Source organism: Budorcas taxicolor, chromosome 10 (assembly GCF_023091745.1).
Source record: "Budorcas taxicolor isolate Tak-1 chromosome 10, Takin1.1, whole genome shotgun sequence".
NCBI classification, from domain to species: domain Eukaryota; kingdom Metazoa; phylum Chordata; class Mammalia; order Artiodactyla; family Bovidae; genus Budorcas; species Budorcas taxicolor.
Genome location: NC_068919.1, coordinates 12,002,799 through 12,027,543, shown reverse-complemented (window position 1 = coordinate 12,027,543; position 24,745 = coordinate 12,002,799). Strand labels below are relative to the sequence as shown.

At 40.5% G+C, this 24,745-nt stretch overlaps 1 protein-coding gene across 1 annotated transcript in view; it reads right to left on the bottom strand.

Annotated features, from left to right (window-relative positions):
• Nucleotides 1-24,745, bottom strand: part of ANKDD1A (ankyrin repeat and death domain containing 1A) — a 57,222-nt gene that overhangs the window by 31,448 nt on the left and 1,029 nt on the right.

The window sequence follows — 24,745 nt, the reverse complement described above, 5'->3', positions numbered from 1 at the left end:
AATCAGCCATGGGTATACATAGACACGGGACTTCTCTGGTGGCTCAGATGGTAAAAGCATCTGCCTACAATGCAGGAGACCTGGGTTCAATCCTGTGTCGGGAAGATCCCCTGGAGAAGGAAATGGCAACCCACTCCAGTACTCTTGCCTGGAAAATCTCATGGATGGAGGAGCCTGGTAGGCTACAGTCCTTGGGGTTGCAAAGAGTCAGACACAACTGAGCGACTTTCCTTTATACATATACATACATACATATGTCTCCTCCCTTTCGAAACTCCTTCCTATCTCCCTCCCCTGCCCACCCCTCTAGATTGATACAGAGCCCCTGTCCGAGTTTCCTGAGCCATACAGTAAATTCCCGTTGGCTATCTATTTTACATATGGTAATGTAAGTTTCCATGTTACTCTTTCCATACATCTCACCCTCTCCTCCCCTCTCTCCATGTCCATAAGTCTGTTCTCTATGTCTGTTTCTCTATTGCTGCCCTGTAAATAAATTCTTCAGTACCATTTTTCTACATTCCGTATATATGCGTTAGAATAAAGTATTTATCTTTCTCTTTCTGACTCACTTCACTCTGTATAATAGGTTCTAGGTTCAACCACCTCATTAGAACTGACTCAAATGCATTCCTTTTTATGGTTGAGTAATATCCCATTGTGTATATGTACCACAACTTCTTTATCCATTCATCTGTCGAAGGACATCTAGGTTCTAGCTATTGTAAATAGTGCTGCAGTGAACAATGGGATACATGTGTCTCTTTCAATTTTGGTTTCCTTGGGGTATGTGCCTAGGAGTGGGATTGCTGGGTCACATGGTGGTTTTATTCCTAGTTTTTAAAGCAATCTCCATGCCATCTTCCATAGCGGCTGTATCAATTTACATTCCCACCAACAGTACGAGTGTTCCTTTTTGTCCACACCCTTTCCAGCATTTACTGTTTGCAGACTTTTTGATGAGGGCCATTCTGACCAGTGTGAGGTGATATTTCATTGTAGTTTTGATTTGCATTTCTCTAATAATGAGCTATGTTGAGCATCTTTTCATGTGTTTGTTAGCCATCTGTATGTCTTCTTTGGAGAAATGTCCGTTTAGGTCTTTTCTCCACTTTTTGATTGGATTGTTTTTCTGGCATTGAGTTGTATAAGCTGCTTGTATATTTTAGAAATTAATCCTTTGTCAGTTATTTCATTTGCTATTATTTTCCCCCATTCTGAGGGAGAATTTGTTTATAGTTTCCTTTGCTGTGCAAAAGCTTTTAAGTATAACCAGGTCCCACTTGTTTACTTTGGTTTTTATTTCTGTTACTCTAGGAGGTGGGTCATAGAGGATCTTGCTTTGATTTATGTCAAGTGTTTTGCCTGTGTTTTCCTCTACAAGTTTTATAGTTTCTGGTCTTATATTTAGGTCTGTAATCCATTTTGAGTTTATCTTTGTATATGGTGTTAGGAAGTGTTCTAATTTCATTCTTTTCACATGTAGCTGTCCAGTTTTCCCAGCACCATTTATTGAAGAGACTGCCTTTGCCCCCATTGTATATTCTTGCCTCCTTCATCAAAAATAAGGAACCCATAGGTGCATGGGTTTATTTCTGGGCTTTCTATCTTGTTCCATTGATCTATATTTCTGTTTTTGTGCCAGTACCATACTGTCTTGATGACTGTAGCTTTGTAGTATAACCTGAAGTCAGGAAGGTTGATTCTTCCAGCTCCATTCTTTCTCAAGACTGCTTTGGCTATTCAGGGTCTTTTGTGTTTCCATATGAACTGTGAAATTTTTTGTTCTAGTTCTGTGAAAAATGCTATTGGTAATTTGATAGGGATTGCGTTGAATCTATTGATTGCATTTGGTAGTATAGACATTTTCATAATATTGATTCTTCCTACCCAGGAACATGGAATATCTCTCCATCTGTTTATGTTGTCTTTGATTTGTTTCATTAGTGTTTTATAATTTTATGTGTACAGTTCTTTCATCTCCTTAGGTAAGTTTATTCCTAGATATTTAATTCTTTTTGTTGCAATGGTGAATGGGATTGATTCCTTAATTTCTCTTTCTGATTTTTCATTGTTAGTATATAGAAATGCAAGTGATTTCTGTGTATTGATTTTGTATCCTGCAGTTTTGCTAAATTCACTGATTAGCTCTAGTAACTTTCTGATACTATGTTTAGGGTTTTCTGTGTACAGTGTCATGTCATCTGCAAACAGTGAGAGCTTTACTTCTTCTTTTCTGATCTGTATTCCTTTTATTTCTTTTTCTTCTCTGATTGCTATAGCTAGGACTTCCAGAACTATGTTGGATAATAGTGGTGAAAGTGGACACCCTTGTCTTGTTCCTGATCTTAGGGGGAATGCTTTCAGTTTTTCACCATTGAGAATAATGTTTGCTGTGGGCTTATCATATATGGCCTTTACTATGTTAAGGTAGGTTCTTTCTATGCCCATTTTTTTGAAGAATTTTAATCATAAATGGGTGCTGAATTTTGTCAAAGGCTTTTTCTGTATCTACTGAGATGGTCATATGGTTTTTATCTTTCAATTTGTTAATATGGTGCATCACATTGATTGATTTCCACATATTGAAGAATCCTTGCATGCCTGGAATAAACCCAACTTGATCATGGTATATAAGCTTTTTGATGTGTTGCTGAATTCTGTTCACTAAAATTTTGTTGAGGATTTTTGCATCCATGTTCACCTCCGTGATATTGGCCTGTAGTTTTCTTTTTTTGTGCTGTCTTTACAGGAGACAGGGATCAAGACCATCCCCATGGAAAAGAAATGCAAAAAAGCAAAATGGCTGTCTGGGGAGGACTTACAAATAGCTGTGAAAAGGAGAGAGGCAAAAAGCAAAGGAGAAAAGGAAAGATATAAGCATCTGAATGCAGAGTTCTACAGAATAGCAAGAAGAAATAAGAAAGCCTTCTTCAGCGATCAATGCAAAGAAATTGAGGAAAACAACAGAATGGGAAAGACTAGACATCTCTTCAAGAAAATTAGAGATACCAAGGGAACATTTTATGCAAAGATGGGCTCGATAAAGGACAGAAATGGTATGGACCTAACAGAAGAAGAAGATATTAAAAAGAGGTGGCAAGAATACACGGAAGAACTGTACAAAAAAGATCTTCACGACCCAGATAATCATGATGATGTGATCACTCATCTAGAGCCAGACATCCTGGAATGTGAAGTCAAGTGGGCCTTAGAAAGCATCACTATGAACAAAGCTAGTGGAGGTGATGGAATTCCAGTTGAGCTATTTCAAATCCTGAAAGATGATGCTGTGAAAGTGCTGCACTCAATATGCCAGCAAATTTGGAAAACTCAGCAGTGGCCACAGGACTGGAAAAGGTCAGTTTGCATTCCAATCCCAAAGAAAGGCAACGCCAAAGAATGCTCAAACTACCGCACAATTACACTCATCTCACATGCTAGTAAAGTAATGCTCAAAATTCTCCAAGCCAGGCTTCAGCAATACGTGAAATGTGAACTTCCAGATGTTCAAGCTGCTTTTAGAAAAGGCAGAGGAACCAGAGATCAAATTGCCAACATCTGCTGGATCATGGACAAAGCAAGAGAGTTCCAGGAAAACATCTATTTCTGCTTTATTGACTATGCCAAAGCCTTTGACTGTGGATCACAATAAACTGGAAAATTCTGAAAGAGATGGGAATACCAGACCACCTAACCTGCCTCTTGAGAAATCTGTATGCAGGTCAGGAAGCAACAGTTAGATCTGGACATGGAACAACAGGCAGGTTCCAAATAGGAAAAGGAGTACGTCAAGGCTGTATATTGTCACCCTGCTTATTAACTTATATGCAGAGTACATCATGAGAAATGCTGGACTGGAAGAAGCACAAGCTGGAATCAAGATTGCTGGGAGAAATGTGAATAATCTCAGATATGCAGATGACACCACCCTTATGGCAGAAAGTGAAGAGGAGCTAAAAAGCCTCTTGATGAAAGTGAAAGAGGAGAGTGAAAAAGTTGGCTTAAAGCTCAACATTCAGAAAACAAAGATCATGGCATCCTATCCCATCACTTCATGGCAAATAGATGGGGAAACAGTGGAAACAGTGTCAGACTTTATTTTGGGGGGCTCCAAAATCACCGCAGATGGTGACTGCAGCCATGAAATTAAAAGATGCTTACTCCTTGGAAGGAAAGTTATGACCAACCTAGATAGCATATTCAAAAGCAGGGACATTACTTTGCCGACTAAGGTCCATCTAGTCAAGGCTATGGTTTTTCTTGTGGTCATGTATGGATGTGAGAGTTGGACTGTGAAGAAGGCTGAGTGCCAAAGAATTGATGCTTTTGAACTGTGGTGTTGGAGAAGACTCTTGAGAGTCCCTTGAACTGCAAGGAGATCCAACCAGTGCATTCTGAAGGAGATCAACCCTGGGATTTCTTTGGAGGGAATGATGCTGAAGCTGAAACTCCAGTACTTTGGCCACCTCATGCGAAGGGTTGACTCATTGGAAAAGACTCTGATGCTGGGAGGGATTGGGGGCAGGAGGAGAAGGGGACGATAGAGGATGAGATGGCTGGATGGCATCACGGACTCAATGGACATGAGTCTGAGTGAACTCCGGGAGATGGTGATGGCCAGGGAGGCCTGGTGTGCTGCGGTTCGTGGGGTCACGAAGAGTCGGACACGACTGAGCGACTGAACTGAACTGAACTTGGTTTTGGTATCAGGGTGACGGTGGCCTTGTAGAATGAATTTGGAAGTGTTCTTTTCTCTGCAACTTTTTGAAAGAGTTTTAGAAGGATAAGCATTCAGTTCAGTTCAGTTAGGTCACTCAGTCATGTCTGACTATTTGTGACTCCATGAATCCATGATCTTCATTTTCTGAATGTTGAGCTTTAAGCCAACTTTTTCACTCTCCTCTTTCACTTTCATCAAGAGGCTTTTTAGTTCCTCTTCACTTTCTGCCATAAGGGTGATGTCATCTGCATATCTGAGGTGATTGATATTTCTCCCGGCAATCTTGATTCCAGCTTGTGCTTCTTCCAGCCCAGCGTTTCTCATGATGTACTCTGCATATAAGTTAAATAAGCAGGGTGACAATATACAGCCTTGACGTACTCCTTTTCCTATTTGGAACCAGTCTGTTGTTCCATGTCCAGATCTAACTGTTGCTTCCCGGCCTGCATATAGGTTTCTCAAAAGGCAGCTCAAGTGGTCTGGTATTCCCATCTCTTTCAGAATTTTCCACAGTTTATTGTGATCCACAGTCAAAGGCTTTGGCATAGTCAATAAAGCAGAAATAGATGTTTTCCTGGAACTCTCTTGCTTTGTCCATGATCCAGCGGATGTTGGCAATTTGATCTCTGGTTCCTCTGCCTTATCTAAAAGCAGCTTGAACATCTGGAAGTTCACATTTCACATATTGCTGAAGCCTGGCTTGGAGAATTTTGAGCATTACTTTACTAGCATGTAAGATGAGTGCAATCATGTGGTAGCTTGAGCATTCTTTGGCGTTGCCTTTCTTTGGGATTGGAATGCAAACTGACCTTTTCCAGTCCTGTGGCCACTGCGGAGTTTTCCAAATTTGCTAGCTCCTCTCTAAATGTTTGATAGAAGTCTGTGAAGCCATCTGGTCCTGGGCTTTTGTTTTGGGGGAGATTTTTGATCATAGCTTTAATTTCAGTGCTAGTTGGGTTGCTCATAATTTCTATTTCTTCTTGGCTCAGTCTTGGAAGATTGAACTTTTCTAAGAAACTGACCATTTCTTCCAGGTTATCTATTTTATTGCCATATAGTTGTTCATAATTGTTTCATAATCCTTTGTATTTCTGCATTGTCTGCGTAATCTCTCCTTTTTCGTTTCTAATTTTGATGATTTGATTCTTCTCTCTTATTTTCCTGATGAGTCTGGCTTAGGGTTTGTCAATTTTGTTTATCTTCTCAAAGGACCAGCTTTTAGTTTCACTAATCTTTACTGTTGTTTCTTTCATTTCTTTTTCATTTATTTCTGCTTGGATCTTTATTATTTCTTTCCTTCTACCAATTTTTTGGTTTTTCTGTTCTTCTTTTTCCAGTTGGTTTTGGTGTAAAGTTAGGTCGTCTGTTCGATGTTTTTTTTGTTTCTTGAGGTAGGATTGTGCTGCTATAAACGTCCCTCTTTGGACTGCTTTTGCTGCATCCCATAGGTTTTGAGTTGTCATGTTTTCATTGTCATTTGTTTCTAGAAATTTTGATTTCCCTTTTGATTTCTTAAGTAACCTGTTGGTTATTTAGAAACGTGTTGTTTAATCTCCATGTGTTTGTCTTTCTTACAGTTTTTTTCTTGTAACTGATATCTAGTTTCATAGCATTGTGGTCAGAGAAGATGCTTGATATTTCAATTTTCTTAAATTTACTGAGGTTTGATTTGTGAAACCAGATGTGATCTATCCTGGAGAATGTTCCATGTGCACTTGAGAAGAAGGTGTATTCTTCTGCATTTGGATGGAATGTCCTGAAGATATCAATGAGATCCATCTTATCTAATGTATAATTTAAGACTTGTGTTTCCTTATTAATTTTCTGTTTTGATGATCTGTCCATTGGTGTGAGTAGGGTGTTAAAGTCACCTACTATTATTGTGTTACTTTTAACTTCTCCTTTTATGTCTGTTAGTGTTTGTCTTATGTATTGAGGTGCTCCTATGTAGGGTGCATCATTTCAGTTCAGTTCAGTCGCTCAATCGTGTCCGACTCTTTGCGACCCCATGAATCGCAGCACTCCAGACCTCCCTGTCCATCACCAACTCCCGGAGTTCACTCAGACTCGCGTCCATTGAGTCAGTGATGCCATCCAGCCCTCTCATCCTCTGTCATCCCCTTCTCCTCCTGACCCCAATCCCTCCCAGCATCAAAGTCTTTTCCAATGAGTCAACTCTTCACATGAGGAGGCCAAAGTACTGGAGTTTCAGCTTCAGCATCATTCCTTCCAAAGAAATCCCAGGGTTGATCTCCTTCAGAATGGACTGGTTGGATCTCCTTGCAGTTCAAGGGACTCTCAAGAGTCTTCTCCAACACCACAGTTCAAAAGCATCAATTTTTCGGCGCTCAGCCTTCTTCACAGTCCAACTCTCACATCCGTACATGACTACTGGAAAAACCATAGCCTTGACTAGATGGACCTTAGTCGGCAAAGTAATGTCTCTGCTTTTGAATATACTATCTAGGTTGGTCATAACTTTTCTTCCAAGGAGTAAGCGTCTTTTAATTTCATGGCTGCAGTCACCATCTGCAGTGATTTTGGAGCTTTTTACAATTGTTAGGTCTTCCTCTTGGATTGATCCCTTGATCACTATGTAGTGTCCTTCCTTATCTCTTCTAATCTTCTTTATTTTAAGGTCTATTTTGTCTGATATGAAGATTGCTACTCCAGCTTTCTTCTGCTTCCCATTTGCATGGAATATATTTTTCCACCCTCTCACTTTCAGTCTTTATGTGTCTTGAGATCTGAAGTGGGCTTCTTGTAGACAGCATATATATGAGTCTTGTTTTTGTATCCATTCAGCCAGTCTATGTCTTTTTGTTGGAATATTTACTCTATTTCATTTAAAGTAATTATTGATATACATGTTCCTATTGCCATTTTCTAATTGTTTAGGGTTGATTTTGTACATCTTTTTTCTTCTGTTGTATTTCTTGACTATATAAGTCTATTTAACATTTTGTTGTAAAGCTGGTTTGGTGGTTCTGAATTCTCTTAACTTTTGCTTGTCTGAAAAGCTTTTGATTTCTCCATCAATTTTGAATGAGATCCTTGCCAGTTATAGTAATCTTGGTTATAGATTTTCCCTTTCAGTACCTTAAATATATATCGCCATTCCCTTCTGGCCTGTGGAGTTTCTGCTGAAAGATCAGTTGTTAAGCACATGGGGTTTCCCTTCTATGTTACTTGTTGCTTCACCCTTGCTGCTTTTACTATTCTTTCTTTGTGTTTGGTCTTTGTTAATTTGATTAGTATGTGTCTTGGCGTGTTTCTCCTTGGGTTTATCCTGTATGGGACTCTTTGTGCCTCTTGGACTTCATTGGCTTTCTCTTCTTCCATGCTGGGGAAATTTTCAACTATAATCTCTTCAAAAATTTTCTCATACCCTTCCTTTTTCTCTTCTTCTTCTGGGACCCCTATAATTCAAATGTTGGTGCATTTGATATGGTCAAATATCAAAGCGTCAGAGGTCTCTGAGACTTTCCTCAGCTCTTTTCATGCTTTTTACTTTATTCTGCTCTTCAGAAATTATTTCCGACACTTTATCTTCCAGCTCACTACCTCGTTCTTTTGCGTCAGATATTCTGCTATTGATTCCTTCTAGAGTATTTTTAATCTCAGTAATTGTGTTGTTTTGTCTGCGTATGCTTACTTTTTAATTCTTCTAGGTCTTTGTTAATTGATTCTTGCATTTCCTCCATTTTGTTTTCAAGGTTTTTGATCATCTTGACTATCATTATTCTGAATTCTTTTTCAGGTAATTTTCCTATTTCCTCTTCATTTACTTGGACTTCTGTGTTTCTAGTTTGTTCCTTCATTTGTGCAGTATTTCTCTGCCTTTTTTTTTTAAGGTTTTCTTTTCCCAAGCTTCAAGTAAAATTGATCTCTTTCCTTGAAGAAGGTTGAATTCTTTCTTTCTTTTAGTTTCTGCCCTCCTAAGGTTGGTCCAGTGGTTTGTGTGAGCTTCCTATAGGGTGAGATTTGTGATGAGTTTTTGTCTGTTTGTTTTTCCTCTGATGGGTGAGGCTGAGTAAGGTGGTACTCCTGTCTGCTGATGATTGGGTTTGTATTTTTGTTTTGTTGACTGTTTAGATGAGATGTCCTGCACAGGGTGCTACTGGTGGCTGGGTTATGCTGGGTATTGTATTCAAGTGTTTCCTTTGTGTGAGTTCTCACTATTTGATACTCCCTAGAGCTGGAAGAAGCACAAGCTGGAATCAAGATTGCCAGGAGAAATATTAATAACCTCAGATATGCAGATGACACCACCCTTATGGCAGAAAATGAAGAGGAACTAAAGAGCCTCTTGATGAAAGTGAAAGAGGAGAGTGAAAAAGTTGGCTTAAAGCTCAACATTCAGAAAACGATCATGGCATCTGGTCCCATCACTCCATGGGAAATAGATAGGGAAACAGTGGAAACAGTGTCAGACTTTATTTTTGGGGGCTCCAAAATCACTGCAGATGGTGACTGCAGCCATGAAATTAAAAGACGCTTACTCCTTCGAAGGAAACTTATGACCAACCTAGATAGCATATTCAAAAGCTGAGACATTACTTTGCCAACAAAGGCCTATCTAGTCAAGGCTATCGTTTTTCCAGTGGTCATGTATGGATGTGAGAGTTGGACTATAAGGAAAGCTGAGCACCGAAGAATTGATGCTTTTGAACTGTGGTGTTAGAGAAGACTCTTGAGAGTCCCTTGGACTGCAAGGAGATCCAACCAGTCCATCCTAAAGGAGATCAGTCCTGGGTGTTCTTTGGAGGGAATGATGCTGAAGCTGAAACTCCAGTACTTTGGCCTCCTCATGTGAAGAGTTGACTCATTGGAAAAGACTCTGATGCTGGGAGGGATTGGGGGCAGGAGGAGAAGGGGACGACAGAGGATGAGAGGGCTGGATGGCATCACTGACTCGATGGATGTGAGTTTGAGTGAACTCCAGGAGTTGTTGATGGACAGGGAGGCCTGGCGTGCTGCGATTCATGGGGTCGCAAAGAGTCAGACATGACTGAGCGACTGAACTGGAACTGAAGGGTTAGTTCTCTGGTGGTCTAGAGTCTTGCAGTCAGTGCTCCCACTCCAAAGGCTCAGGGCTTGATCTCTGGTCAGGAATGAAGATTCCACAAGTGGCTTGCTATGGCATTAAGGGAAAGTAAAGCAAATATCCAAAAATGAGAAACCAAACATGAACCACAGACAAATGGCAGTTACAAAATCAGGCAAATAATAATTAAAATAATGGAATGTATACATATACACCCATGAGCAAAGTGAAAACAGTCCAACAAAAATAAAGTACAGTAGACTGACCCAGTGAACAAAGGAAATAAAAAATTATATGTACCAGTTAAGGGCAAAACTAACTTAAGCACAAACTGGAATACAAAATTAAAACAAGTGAGGAACAAAGTAATGAAAGCAAAACTAACAAATATGTTCAGAGGAAAGGAAAGAAAGAGTAAATATGCAAAGTTAAAGAGAGGTAGATGAAGAAGATTTACATACGTTAAAGATTAACTGCAACGGGAAGAGAAGAGTAGAAAAGGCAAACAAAGGAATGAATGTAGGAAAAATATAGTAGGTTTTAAAAATTAAAATTATAAGAAGGAGAAAAGAGGAAAAAACCAGAAGAAAAAAGAAAAAAGGGGAAAAAAAGGAAAACTCCACAGAACTGCAAAAGCTCAATGTAGAGGCAGAGGTTTGTAACAACAATAGAAGTGTGACTGAATATACATATATACATATACACCCATAAGCAAAATCAAGACAGTCCAACAAAAATAAAGTACTATGGATTGACCTGGTGAACAAAGGAAACCAAAAATTATATCTACCAGAACAAAACGAATTAAAGTACAGACTGGAAAACAAAACTAAAGCAAAGTGCCAACTGGGGAATAAAGCAATGAAAATGAAACTAACAAATATGTTGAGAGGCAAGCAGAGAAAGAAAAGAAAGAAAGAGTAGATATGCAAAGTTAAATAGAGGTAGATGAAGATTTATATATGTTAAAGATTAACTGCAAAGGGAAAAGAATGGTAGGAAAAGCAAACAAAGGAATAAATGTAGAAAAAATAACAATAGGCTTAAAAAATTAAAAATTAAAGTTTAGAAAAGAGAAAAGGAAAAAAAGAGGAAAACTCCACAGAACTGCAGAAGCTCAATGTAGGGGTAGAGGTTTATGACAACAATGAAAAAATGTGACCAAAGGGGAAAAATAAAATAAAGCTCAAAAGCTTAACTGGATTTCTTAGTGCCAGTAAAATCAACAACTACAACAGAGGGGGGAAGAAAAAGAAAAAAATCCAAAAGATCCACAGAACAAGTCAAAAAATAAGAATAATAAATGTTTTTCTTGAGTCACTTCTGTCAGAGTCCTTTCCCACACTGGGAATCACAGTCCATCTTACCTCCCTAGGATGCCCTCCAACACTGTGCTGACCTCTGGACCCGCTGTGAGGGCAGCTCAGATTCTAATCTGGTCCTACCCTTTTGTGTTCTTGCCTCCAATGTCCACAGCTATCAGAGCTGTGGGAGCTCTCAATGGCCTTTTATATTTTCCATAGACACAGAGTCTGCTTAGTTGATCATGTGGATTTAATCTGCAGCTTGTATAACTAGTGGGAAGGTTTTGGGTCTTCTTCCTTAGCCACACTGCCCCTGGATTTCAGGGATGGTTTATTTCCACCTCTACATGTGGGTCACCCACTGGGGTTTAGCTCCTGAGGCTGCCCTGGAGGGCTTGGGTTTGCCCCCGTGAGGGCCAGGTGTGGAGGTGGTGCAACTGCTTGGGTCACAGGGGTTCTGGCAGCACCAGGTACTCAGGAGGGTTGGCAGCTAGGGTAGTAGCAAATATAGTGCTCTAGAAGGGCATGGCAACCAGTATTGGCCCATACGCTCCAGTATTCTTGCCTGGGGAACCCCCCGTCTGACATAGAAGCCTGGCAGGCCACAGTCTACTGGGTCGCAAAGAGTCAGATAAGACCTGCAGTGACTGTGCCCAGAGACATGAGATTTTTTATTTTTTTGCCTGTGGCAGCTTTGCCCCTGTGAGAGTTAAGCATTAAGGTGGTGCAGCTGCTTGGCTTGCGGGGACCCTGGCGGCACCAAGTGTGCAGGGACACGGACTGCCTCTGCCGCAGGAGTTATAGCCCTATCAGAGGCTTTTTTTGAGCCTCTTGTAGCTGGCGATCAGAAAGCCTCTTTGGCCAGTCTTTCTTCGTAGCTCCACCCATTTAGGCACTTACAGGGCTCCCTTGCCTGGGGTCCTTCTCAGTTGTTCGGTGTGTCAGGCATGTAGAGGGGCCCCCCTGACTGGGGTCCTACTCTGTAGATAGGCATGTCAGGCACTTAAAGGGGCACCCTGGGTGGGGTCCTACTCTGTAGGTCAGTGGTCAGGCGTTTGATGGGCCAGCCTCTCTGTTGTTGATGCTGGCATGTGGAGAGAGAGGGGCTATGGTGATGGCTCCACCCCTTACGTGTGACTCAGCAGTATCGCCTTGCTTCCAGGGCTGCCTGGTTTTCCTCCACTGGCATTTCCCAAGATGATTTCCTCCCTCACATCCCGTTGATCTGTCTCGCTGCAGTCAACAGCAGCCCTCGCCCAGGAATAGCTCCACAATTCCTAAACTCCGACTCCCAGCCACTGCCCCTTCCAGGAGACCCACATTCCGCCCTCCCACCTCCCCCTGTATGTATGGCTGCTGCAAGGACTGTCTGATTCTCATTCCATCTGGGCTGCCACAGATAGGCTGTTTCACTCTCAGCCTTAAATGCTTCTCCTTTGACGCAGACAATTGGCCGGATGTGGGGATTTGACCAGTAGGTCTGGTCCTACTAATACTCCTGTTTTCCCCCCTAGTTGCTTTCTTCTACCAAGTTTTGTGTGGTTCTATCTGCTCCAGTACTCTTGCCTGGCAAATCCCATGGACGGAGGAGCCTGGTGGGCTGCAGTCCATAGGGTTGCTAGGAGTTGGACATGACTGAGCAACTTCCCTTTCACTTTTCACTTTCATGCATTGGAGAAGGAAATAGCAACCCACTCCAGTGTTCTTGCCTGGAGAATCCCCGGGGCAGGGGAGCCTGGTGGGCTGCCTTCTATGGGGTCGCACAGAGTCGGACATGACTGAAGCAACTTAGCAGCAGCATATTTTCTTTTCCACTGGTCAGGTACTCCTGTCCACTCTCAGCTGGTGTTCTGCATGCTCTTCTGTGCCTGAAAGTGTATTCCTGATGTATCCGTGGAGAAAGATGTACTCCACATCCACCTACTGCTCCGCCATCTTGTTCTCTCCCATGTCTCTGTTTTAAAACATCAAGCCTATAGATACCTTAAAGACAAGATCTTTTGGATCTCTTCAGGTAATGCATGCATGGGAACATGACGACCCATAAATTCCCAAAATATACTGAAGAAGCTCTGAAGTAAAATAATCTATACTTTGACTCTGCCAGGTGCAAAACAGCTTTCCTGGTCTCCTCAGGAAGCCATATTTTTGCACAGTCTAAAAATATTATACCACCCTTATCACTCAGAGAATGATGGAAACCCTCCCAAAGTCCAAGTTTCCAGAAACCAGCCAAGGGCCAACTATGCAATAGGTCTGTGTAATAATAGCAGCCTCAGGCCTATTTTGTTAGCTCTTTTCTACGTACAAATTTTCTAAGATGAAAGAGAAGCATCATTGTAAACTGATACTGTATATACATAAAATATAAAAGAATCATCTGATAAACTATTAAAATGAATAAAAGTTTACAAGTATGGCTTAAAAGCAATATAAATCAACAACATTTTTATGTACCAGAAGCTCTACAAAAACAAGCCAAATAAAGGTCCTGTTTGCAATAACTAACATAAGATGCATATAGCCTGGGAATAGTCTTAACAAGGTACATAGTGATGTTATGCAGAAAAAAATGCACATTATATTAAAAATATAAAGTAAGACTTGGAAAAGTGACCAGTTATATTACTAGTTAGGCTGAATGTGAAAATAACTAATTTATAGGTTTAATCAAAATGTCTACTGCTCTGAATTACTTCTTTAAAAGAACAGTAATTTTTGCCCACATTGACAAAATGATTGTAAAGTTCACTTGGAGAATAAAAAGGGAAGAAAGTACTGAACAAAAATTAGTTGTGAGAGGGTCAATCCTATTCTGTTTTAATCATATAAGGATATGGTAATTAAAACAATGTGATGTATGACAAAACGCTAAATTAATGAAAAGTCCAAACATGGATCTTACTATATACATGATAAAGAATGCATCTCAAATCAATGAGGAAGAGAAAGATTAATCAATATAGAATGTAGGAGTAACTGTTTAACAATTTGGAAGACACTAATCTAAGCCCTAATTAGTCTTTAGAGAAAACCAAGCATGTCTTATCTTTTTATTATCTCCAATGGCCATCATGTGACCTAATTAAGACCCAAGATATGTGTTTGGCTTTGTAAAGTATTTACAGTTACAGTTTATATGCAGCTCTCTATGTCAAAAAAAAAGTTAAAATAAGAGAGCAGACAGTCCTGGGGAAAAATCTCCAAGGGTTAATAATCTCTGTTATTCGTGTCTGACCCTTTGTGACCCATGGACTGTATCTCCCCAGGATCCTCTGTCCGTGGACTTCTCCAGACAAGAATACTGGGGTGTGTTGCCATGCCCTCCTCCAAGGGATCTTCCCAACCCAGGGTCGAACCTGTGTCTCTCACGTCTCCTGTATTGGCAGGTGGGTTCTTTACCGCTAGCGCCACCTGGGAGGCCCTGTGTAATACTACACAGCAGACTGAACTGGAAGGACATATTTCAGATTAGAAACAGGAATCATATTAAAGTGATATGATTATGGAAAATTATTACTTTTAAATTAAAAATTATAATTAATTAAAGCTAGATTTTCCTCACTACTTCCAAATGAGTTCTCTCTTTTAAATGACACTAAAACTTAACTTCAAAACTCTTAAAATCTGACAGACCTGATTTATTTACATTTCTCCTCTAGAGGGAGCAGAAGTACTTGAAATACATTCTCTCCAACCCCATCTAGCTCGCTGTAGTCAAGGGTAAGCAACTTAGTCGCCCAGTCGTGTCCAACTCTTTGCGACCCCGTGGACTATAGCCCACCAGGTTTCACTGTCCATGGGATTCTCCAGGCAAGAATACTGGAGTGGGTTGCCATGCTCTCCTCCAGGGGATCTTCCCAACCCAGGTATCGAACCCAGGTCTCCCGCATTGCAGGCGGATTCTTTACAGTCTAAGCCATCAGGGAAGCTCAAGCACTTTCCCTTATTGGCTATATAGCCAAATAGCCCCAGTTGATCTATTTCTTACAGGAAGAGTGTATAAATGCTTACTTCTTTCTCTTTAGCTGCCAACTGTCAAAGTAAAAAGTCAATTTGCAAGCCATCTCAATGGTGACTTATGAGTTCTTTCTCTCTATCTTGATCTTTAAATAGACACATGAATTTTTATAATTCAGTTTGATTCAAATCTACTAAATATTTTCCTTTTTTTTTGTTCAAATTGTTTCACCTTTGGGCAGTGGCTGGATTCCCTATTTTTTGAACTTAGATTTACAGATAATGTTCCCGCCTCTGGACACCATCCCACTCCTCAATTTATGCTTAATAATTTTTTGCTAATGTTCTTTTCTATCATCAATTTGGGTGAAATCTTTATTATACATATTTCCATGTGTTTTTGTCTAATATAAACAACTTCTTGCCTTTTAATTTTCAAGTTAATTCATGACCATAAAAAGTATTTATCCCTGGCCTACCAAATAAGTAGTTTCTTGTTTGCTTTTTTTCCCCCAGTTTTTAAACTTGTTTGTTGTTTTTATCTCTCCCATTGTCATTGTCTTCACAGAGGGTAGTCAGGAGCCAGGGCATGATAGGTCTTCTATGCAAAGTAGAAAAATTTAGACTAATCTGAAGGCAGTGGGGAAACACTGACTAGTTATAAACAGGAGCACATCATGATCACGTCTCCTTTTTGCAATGATCACTCAGGGCATAATATAAATAACTGAACAGAGGTGAACAGGGCTAGAGGCTGGAAAACCTGTCAGAAGACTCCTAACCTACAGTCATTCAAGCTAGTTATATAGTTTTTTTTTATTTCCCAGTGCAGATAAAAGTTATGTCTATACTATTTTATACTCTATTAAATGTGAAATAGTATTATGTCTAAAAAACTGTACATACCTTTATTTAAAACTACTTTATTGCTAAAAAAAAAAAAAGTGCTAGCCATCACCTGAGCCTTCAGCAAGTCATACTGTTTTTGCTGCTGGAGGATCTTGACCTGATGCTGATGGCTGATGACTGATCATAGTAGTGGTTGCTGAGGTTGGGTTGGCTGTGGCATTTTTAAAAATAAGACAACAGTGAAGTTTGCCATACTGATGGACTCTTCTTTTCACAAATGACTTCTCTGTAGTATGTAGGGCTGATAACATTTTATTCACAGTAGGATTTCTTTCAAAACTGGAATCAATTCTCTCCGATTCTGCTGCAACTTCATTAACTAAAGTTAGGCAATATTCTACATTCTTTGTTATCATTTCACACCATCTTTACCAAGAGATTACATCTCAAGAAACCACTTTCTTTGCTCATTCATAAGAAGCAACTCCTTATCCATTCAGGTGTTTGTTTGTTTGTTTGTTTGTTTGTTTCACCTTTTCATTTTGGGAATAGTGGTAGCTCAGAGAGTAAAAATCCACCTGAAATGTGGGAGACCTGGGTTTGATCCCTGGATTGGGAAGATTCCCTGGAGAAGGGAATGGCAACCCACTCCAGTATTCTTGCCTGGAGAATCCCATGGGCAGAGGATCCTGGGGGGCTACAGTCCATGGGGTCACAAAGAGCTGACATGACTGACCGGTTAAGCACAGCAGCACATAGTTGATTAACAGTATTGTCTTAGTGTCAGGTGTACAGCAAAGTGATTCAGCTATACATACACATGCATCTGTTCTTTTTCAAATTCTTTTCCCATTTAGTCTGTTACCAAGTATCGAGCAGTGTTCCCCGTGCTATACAGTAGGTCCTTGCTGGTTATCATCATGAGATTGCAGTGGTGGTTCAGCCACATCTTCGGGCTCCACTTCCAATTCTAGTTCTCTTGCTATTTCCCCACATCTGTAGTCACTTTCTCCACTGAAGCTTTCCTCAAAATCATCCATGAGGGTTGGAATCAATTTCTTCCAAACTTCTATTAAGGTTGGTATTTTGACCTCTTCCCATGAATCACGAATGTTCTTAAAATAAACCATGTTGCAAACAGATGTGCTACTTCTATGATTTATTGTTCCCTTTATAGAGCACAGGCAGAGTACACAATTATTATGGATTCTTAAGAATTCTTATGGAAATTCTTAAGAAAAATCCCTAGTATTTCTGGAACGATAAATGAGCACTAACTTCAACCTAAAGTCACCAGTGGCATGAACTCCTAAAAATTCAGCCTGTCCGTTGACGCTTTGAAACCAGGTATTGACTTCTCTCCAGCTGTGAACGTCCTGGATGGCATCTTCCTTCAATAGAAGGCTATTTTGTCTACACTGAAAATCACTGTGTAGTGTAGCCACCTTCATTAATGGTCTTAGCTAGATCTTCTATCAGATCTTAGCTGCTGCTGCTGCTAAGTCACTTGTCACGTCAGACTCTGGGCAACCCCATAGACGGCAGCCCACCAGGCTCCTCCGTCCATGGTATTTCCCAGGCAAGAGTACTGGAGTGGGGTGCCATTGCCTTCTCCGAGATCTTAGCTAGATCTGCTTTATCTTGTACTTTTATGTTATAGAGATGCTTCTTTCCTTAAATCTTCTGAACCAACCCCTGTTAGCTTCAGACTTTTCTTCTGCAGTTTCCTCACCCCTCTCAGCCTTCACAGAATGGAAGAGAATTAGGGCCTTTTTCTGGACTAGGCTTTGGCTTAAGAGAATGTTGTGGCTGCTTTGGTTTTCTATTTTAGTCAGTAAAATGTCTCCATATCAGCAAATAATGCTGTTTGGCTTTTTATTGTTCATGTGTTCACTGAAGTAGCACTTTTAACTTCTTTAAGAAGTTTTCCTTTTCCTTCACAACTTGGCTGTTTGGCTCAAGAGACATAGCTTTAGCCTGTCTCAGCTTTTTTTTTTTTTTTTTCTGAATGTTGAGCTTTATTTTTTTTTTAATTAGTTTTTTATTTTTTTAATTTTAAAATCTTTAATTCTTACATGCGTTCCCAAACATGAACCCCCCCTCCCACCTCCCTCCCCATAACATCTCTGTGGGTCATCCCCATGCACCAGCCCCAAGCATGCTGTATCCTGCGTCAGACATAGACTGGTGATTCAATTCTTACATGATAGTATACATGTTAGAATGCCATTCTCCCAAATCATCCCACCCTCTCCCTCTCCCTCTGAGTCCAAAAGTCCGTTATACACATCTGTGTCTTTTTTCCTGTCTTGCATACAGGGTCGTCATTGCCATCTTTCTAAATTCCATATATATGTGTTAGTATACTGTATTGGTGTTTTTCTTTCTGGCTTACTTCACTCTGTATAATCGGCTTCAGTTTCATCCATCTCATGAGAACTGATTCAAATGAATTCTTTTTAATGGCTGAGTAATACTCCATTGTGTATATGTATCACAGCTTTCTTATCCATTCATCTGCTGATGGACATCTAGGTTGTTTCCATGTCCTGGCTATTATAAACAGTGCTGCGATGAACATTGGGGTACATGTGTCTCTTTCAATTCTGGTTCCTCGGTGTGTATGCCCAGTGGGATTGCTGGGTCATAAGGTAGTTCTATTTGCAATTTTTTAAGGAATCTCCACACTGTTCTCCATAGTGGCTGTACTAGTTTGCATTCCCACCAACAGTGTAGGAGGGTTCCCTTTTCTCCACACCCTCTCCAGCATTTATTGCTTGCAGATTTTTGGATTGCAGCCATTCTGACTGGTGTGAAGTGGTACCTCATTGTGGTTTTGATTTGCATTTCTCTAATAATGAGTGATGTTGAGCATCTTTTCATGTGTTTGTTAGCCATCCGTATGTCTTCTTTGGAGAAATGTCTATTTAGTTCTTTGGCCCATTTTTTGATTGGGTCGTTTATTTTTCTGGAATTGAGCTGCATAAGTTGCTTGTATATTTTTGAGATTAGTTGTTTGTCAGTTGCTTCATTTGCTATTATTTTCTCCCATTCAGAAGGCTGTCTTTTCAGCTTTTGACATGTCTTCCTCACTAAGTTTGTTTAAACTGAGAGAATTGCAGCTCTTGCTTTCACTTGAACACTTGCAGGCCATGACAGGCCATTGCTATTAACTGGCCTAACATCAGTAATGCTGTGTCTCAGAATGGGAGGGCTGAGGAGAACGAGAGAGATAAGGTATCAGCCTGTCAGTGGAGCAGTCCAAACATATACATTTGAGCCACTTAGTTCACTGTCTTATATGGGAACAGTTCGGACCAACCCCAAACAATGCAAAGATCAGTGATCACAGATCACTATAACAAATAAAACAACAACGGAAAAGCTTGAAATGCTAGGAGCATTACCAAAACGTGGTACAGATCAAATGCTGTGGGGAAAACAGTGCCAGTAGACTTGCTTGATTCGGGGTTGCCATAAAACTTTGATTTGTAAAAAAAAAAACCACACCCAAAAACAAAAACCACAGTATATGTGAAGCACAATAAAATGTAGTTTTTACTGAAACATGCCTGCCTTTATAAATGCCAAGCTCCATGGAAGGTTATCTTAATTTGGATCTAAAAGGCCACAATTTCCCAGTTAACGTACTTTCCAACTCCTGGAATTAATTATGCACTGTTTCTATTTGAAATTGCCCACATCCCTTCTTCCTTTTCTCTTGGACAACCTCCTTATCCTCTCCATCAATTCTGCCAAAAGAGCTCTTAGCAGGGTCACCAATGGAGTACCTTCTGCAAAAGTCAGTGACCACTTCTCTGCATCCGTCAGGTTAAACCCTCAGCAGCACCGCCTCAGCCCATTGCGCCACTCTGTTCATTCAACACATATTTATCAAGCGCTTACGCTTACTGATAGCTCAGTTGGTAAGAATCTGCCTGCAATGCAGGAGACCCTGGTTTGATTCCTGGGTCAGGAAGATCCTCTGGAGAAGGGATAGGCTACCCACTCCAGTATTATTGGGCTTCTCTGGTGGCTCAGATGGTAAAGAATCCACTTGCAATGTGGGAGACCTGGGTTCGATCCCTGGGTTGGGAAGACCCCCTGGAGAAAGGAAAGGCAATCCACTCTAGTACTCTGGGCTGGAGAATTCCATGGACTGTATAATACATGGGGTCGCAAAGAGTCAGACAAGACTGAGCAACTTTCACTTTCACTACTCTATGTCAGGCACAGTTCTAGTTCCTGGGATGATACATCACTGAATTAAAGCGACCAAGATCCCTTCCTTCTAGGAACTGAAATTCTTTCAGAGGGAGATAGTCAACAAGCAAATGACAAAAAGTAACAAAATCACATGGTGTGTTACAAGGCAGTAGGGCTATGGAGAAGAGAAACCACAGAACTCGGCCATGGCCTGTGGAATTCCCCTTTGACACACAGATATCATCATAATAAAACACACCCTATGTAACAAAAATATTTAATAATATCAAATCAAATTGTAGGATATGTCTATATATCTATATATGCCCACATGATAAAATTAACCACATTTTTATCTGCTGTCTTTCTTAAGTCAATACTCTTCCCCCTCCTACTTCTCCTGGATTTGATATGATACTGGAGAGAATAAAAAGTAGAAACTCAGGGGCAGGAGTGGTGGGGATTTGCAAGGTCTTAGTTTGTTTTAGTTGCGAAATATTCCATTGAACAGATACACCTGACATATTTATGTGTCTCTTTTCCTTGACATTTAGGCTAGTTTCTAAGAAAAACATACAAATAATAATGAAAGGAACTTCCTTAGACATAGAACTTCAAACAAGTATCCTTTCAATTTGGTCATCTGTAAGAGGAGGCTATCTCTGACCTTTCCTATAGAATTGATAGAAAAAGTAATGAGGTAATGTGTACTAAGCCTCTAACAGTTTAGGGAATATAATAAGCCCTTGGGCCTCCCTGGTGGCTAAGTGCCAAAGAATTGATGCTTTTGAACTGTGGTGTTGGAGAAGACGCTGGAGAGTCCCTTGGACAGCAAGGAGATCAAACCAGTCAATGCTAAAGGAAATCAGTCCTGAATATTCATTGGAAGGACTGATGCTGAAGCTGAAGCTTCAATACTTTGGCCACCTGATGCAAAGAACTGACACACTGTGAAAGACCCTGATGCTGAGAAGGATGAAGGCAGGAGGAGAAGGGGACAACAAGGATGAGATGGCTGGATGGCATCACCAGCTCGACGGACATGAGTTTGAGCAAGCTCCGAGAGTTGGTGACAGACAGGGAAGCCTGGTGTGCTGCAGTCTATTTGCAAAGAGTTGCAAAGAGTTGGACATGACTGAGTGACTGAAGTGAACTGAATACATATTTCAGTATAAGGTATTCATCATACTTAAAAAAATTGATTGGAGTATAGTTGCTTTACAACATTGCATTAGTTTCTACTGTACAGCAAAGAGGACCCGCTATATGTATACATATATCCCCTCTTTTTGGATTTCCTTCCCATTTACGTCACCACGGAGCACTGAGTGGAGTTCTCTGTGCTGTACAGTAGGGTCTCTTACTAATCTCTTTTATACATAGTATCAAGAGTGTATATGTGTCAACCCCAACCTCTCAATTCATCCCACTTCCCTTTTCCCCTTTGTATCCATACATTTGTTCTCGACATCCATATCTCTATTTCTGCTTTGTAAATAAGATCATCTATACCAGTTTTTTCAGATTCCACAGGTGTGCGTCTATATACAATATTTGTTTTTCTCTTTCTGACTTACTTCACTCTGTTTGACAGTCTCTAGGTCCATCCACGTCTCCACAAATGACCCAATTTCATTCCTTTTTATGGCTGAGTAATATAGCTGGTTTTAGAAAAGGCAGAGGAACCAGAGATCAAATTGCCAACATCCGCTGGATCATCAAAAAAGCAAGAGAGTTCAGAAAAACATCTATTTCTGCTTTATCGACTATGCCAAAGCCTTTGACTGTGTGGATCACAAGAAACTGTGGAAGATTCTGAAAGAGATGGGAGTACCAGACCACCTGACCTGCCTCTTGAGAAACCTATATGCAGGTCGGAAGCAACAGTTAGAACTGGACATGGAACAACAGACTGGTTTCAAATAGGAAAAGGAGTACGTCAAGGCTGTATATTGTCACCCTCTTATTTAACTTCTATGCAGAGTACATCATGAGAAATGCTGGGTTGGAAGAAGCACAAGCTAGAATCAATTGCCGGGAGATATATCAATAACCTCAGATATGCAGATGACACCACCCTTATGGCAGAAAGTGAAGAGGAACTCAAAAGCCTCTTGATGAAAGTGAAAGAGGAGAGTGAAAAAGTTGGCCTAAAGCTCAACATTCAGAAAATGAAGATCATGGCATCTGGTCCCATCACTTCATGGGAAATAGATGGGGAAAGAGTGGAAACAGTGTCAGACTTTATTTTGGGGGGCTCCAAAATCACTGCAGATGGTGACTGCAGCCATGAAATTAAAAGATGTTTACTCCTTGGAAGGAAAGTTATGACCAAGTTAGATAGCACATTGAAAAGCAGGGACATTACTTTGCTGACTAAGGTCCGTCTAGTCAAGGCTATGGTTTTTCCTGTGGTCATGTATGGATGTGAGAGTTGGACTGTGAAGAAAGCTGAGCGCCGAAGAATTGATGCTTTTAAACTGTGGTGTTGGAGAAGACTCTTGAGAGTCCCTTGGACTGCAAGGAGATCCAACCAGTCCATTCTGAAGGGGATTAGTCCTGGGTGTTCTCTGGAGAGAATGATGCTAAAACTGAAACTCCAGTACTTTGGCCACCTCATGCGAAGGGTTGACCCACTGGAAAAGACTCTGATGCTGGGAGGGATTGGGGGCAGGAGGAGAAGGGGACGACAGAGGATGAGATGGCTGGATGGCATCACCGACTCGATGGAAGTGAGTCTGAGTGAACTCCAGGAGTTGGTGATGGACAGGGAGGCCTGGCGTGGTGCGATTCATGGGGTTGCAAAGAGTCGGACACGACTGAGCGACTGAACTGAACTGAATATTCCATTGTACATCTGTACCAGATCTTCTTTACCCATTCCTCTGTTGATGAACATTTAGGTTTCTTCCACGACTGAGCGACTTCACTTTCACGTTTCACTTTCATGCACTGGAGAAGGAAATGGCAACCCACTCCAGTGTTCTTGCCTGGAGAATTCCAAGGACGGGGGAGCCTGGTGGGCTGCCGTCTCTGGGGTCGCACAGAGTCGGGCACGACTGAAGCGACTTAGCGGCAGCAGCAGCAGCAGGTTTCTTCCATCTCCTGGCTACTGTAAATAGCGCTGCAATAAAAACTGGGGTGCATGTGTCTTTTTGAATTATGGTTTTCTCTGGGTTTATGCTCAGTATCATTATACTTTTAAGTTTTTTAAGAATAAGTATAGAAAAACTTACATATAATATCACAAGTAGGGGGGAAAAGATGTACATAGCAGAAAAATTGAAAGAAACACACATCAGAATGTTAAGAGTGGCCATTTTTGATGGATTCACTCATGGGTGACTTTTTTCTTCTATTTTTCCGAAACTTCTATAATGAGTTGATACTTTATACAAATAAGTTGAATAACCATAGCCTTACTTTTGTGTTATATGTGCTTTTCTACCTTATAGTTGGTTCTGTTCTTAGACACAAAGCTTTCTGGTAAAATAAAATGTTCATGATTATATTAGATTCTTTGTCCTCTATCAATCTTAAAAAGGAAATTAGAATCACAGGTAATTTGACTTCCTAGCATTATTGGAGTGACTCATTTAATCTAACCCCTTGTGCTAATAAACAGTTGTGGATTTACCTTTCTCATATTTCCTGTCTGAGGACAGGAGAACTGTTGTATTCTCACATCCATTTCTAAAGCACTTTTTATTGACTCTAGTTTGCAAAGACTTATCAAGTAGTTTCATACCTGTGAGGATGTAATAAGTCCCACCAAGCCCTGGTTACACACACAGGCCTACATGAATGTCAATATAGCCAGGCATTAATCTGGCACATTAACTTATGCTTGTTTGGTTTTTTGCCCAGTACTTCCTGATACTTCAGACCATCCCCTAGTTTTAGCAGCAGCTAGGGAGTTCTATGCTGACTGCCTCAGAGAAAGGACAGTCTCAGCAGAACACAGGCATCAATTCTTAGCTTATGACTTTTAAAGGTCAAGACCCAGATCAGAGGAGATAAGGAAGAGCAGAGTTTCACCACTTCTCCCCTAGTAGTTTCATGGGATATGAATGAGGGAAGGTGAAGTTTAGGAGAACTGGGGAAGCTTAGATGTTAACATGGAGTTTCCTAGATAAGGTTGCTCTGTACCTTTCAGAGATTTGAGGGATCTGAGAGCATAGGAAACCCATGCTTCACCTCTTGGGTAAAAACAGGGCAAGCAGCAGGAAACGAGTGTTTTCTAAGCGTTTTGTGGTATGGAAAAAGTGAGAATATTTCCCAGGAGCACGAAAGTCATGATGACAGAAAAGGAAGGTTTGATTAGTCTTCAGGTTTCACCATTTAATCTGTCAACCTCAAGCTGCTATAAGTTTTAGTTCTAGAATTTCCATTTTGTTCTTTTTTTATATATATATATATAGTTTCCATTTCTCTATTATGATTCTCCACCTGCCCCCTCACAATTTCCCTTAATGTTGTGAATGAGTCTTGAAGTTAGTTTCTGTTCACTTAATATTTTTTTTTTTTTTGATCTTTTAGTTGACTTTTTGCTACCGTGTTTACGACTTTCTGGTAATGGTGGTGTCAGAACTGAGCTAGCAATGACACTAGCTAACAGACACCAAGAGTCTGTTGTCAAGCAGTCACGTTAAGTGG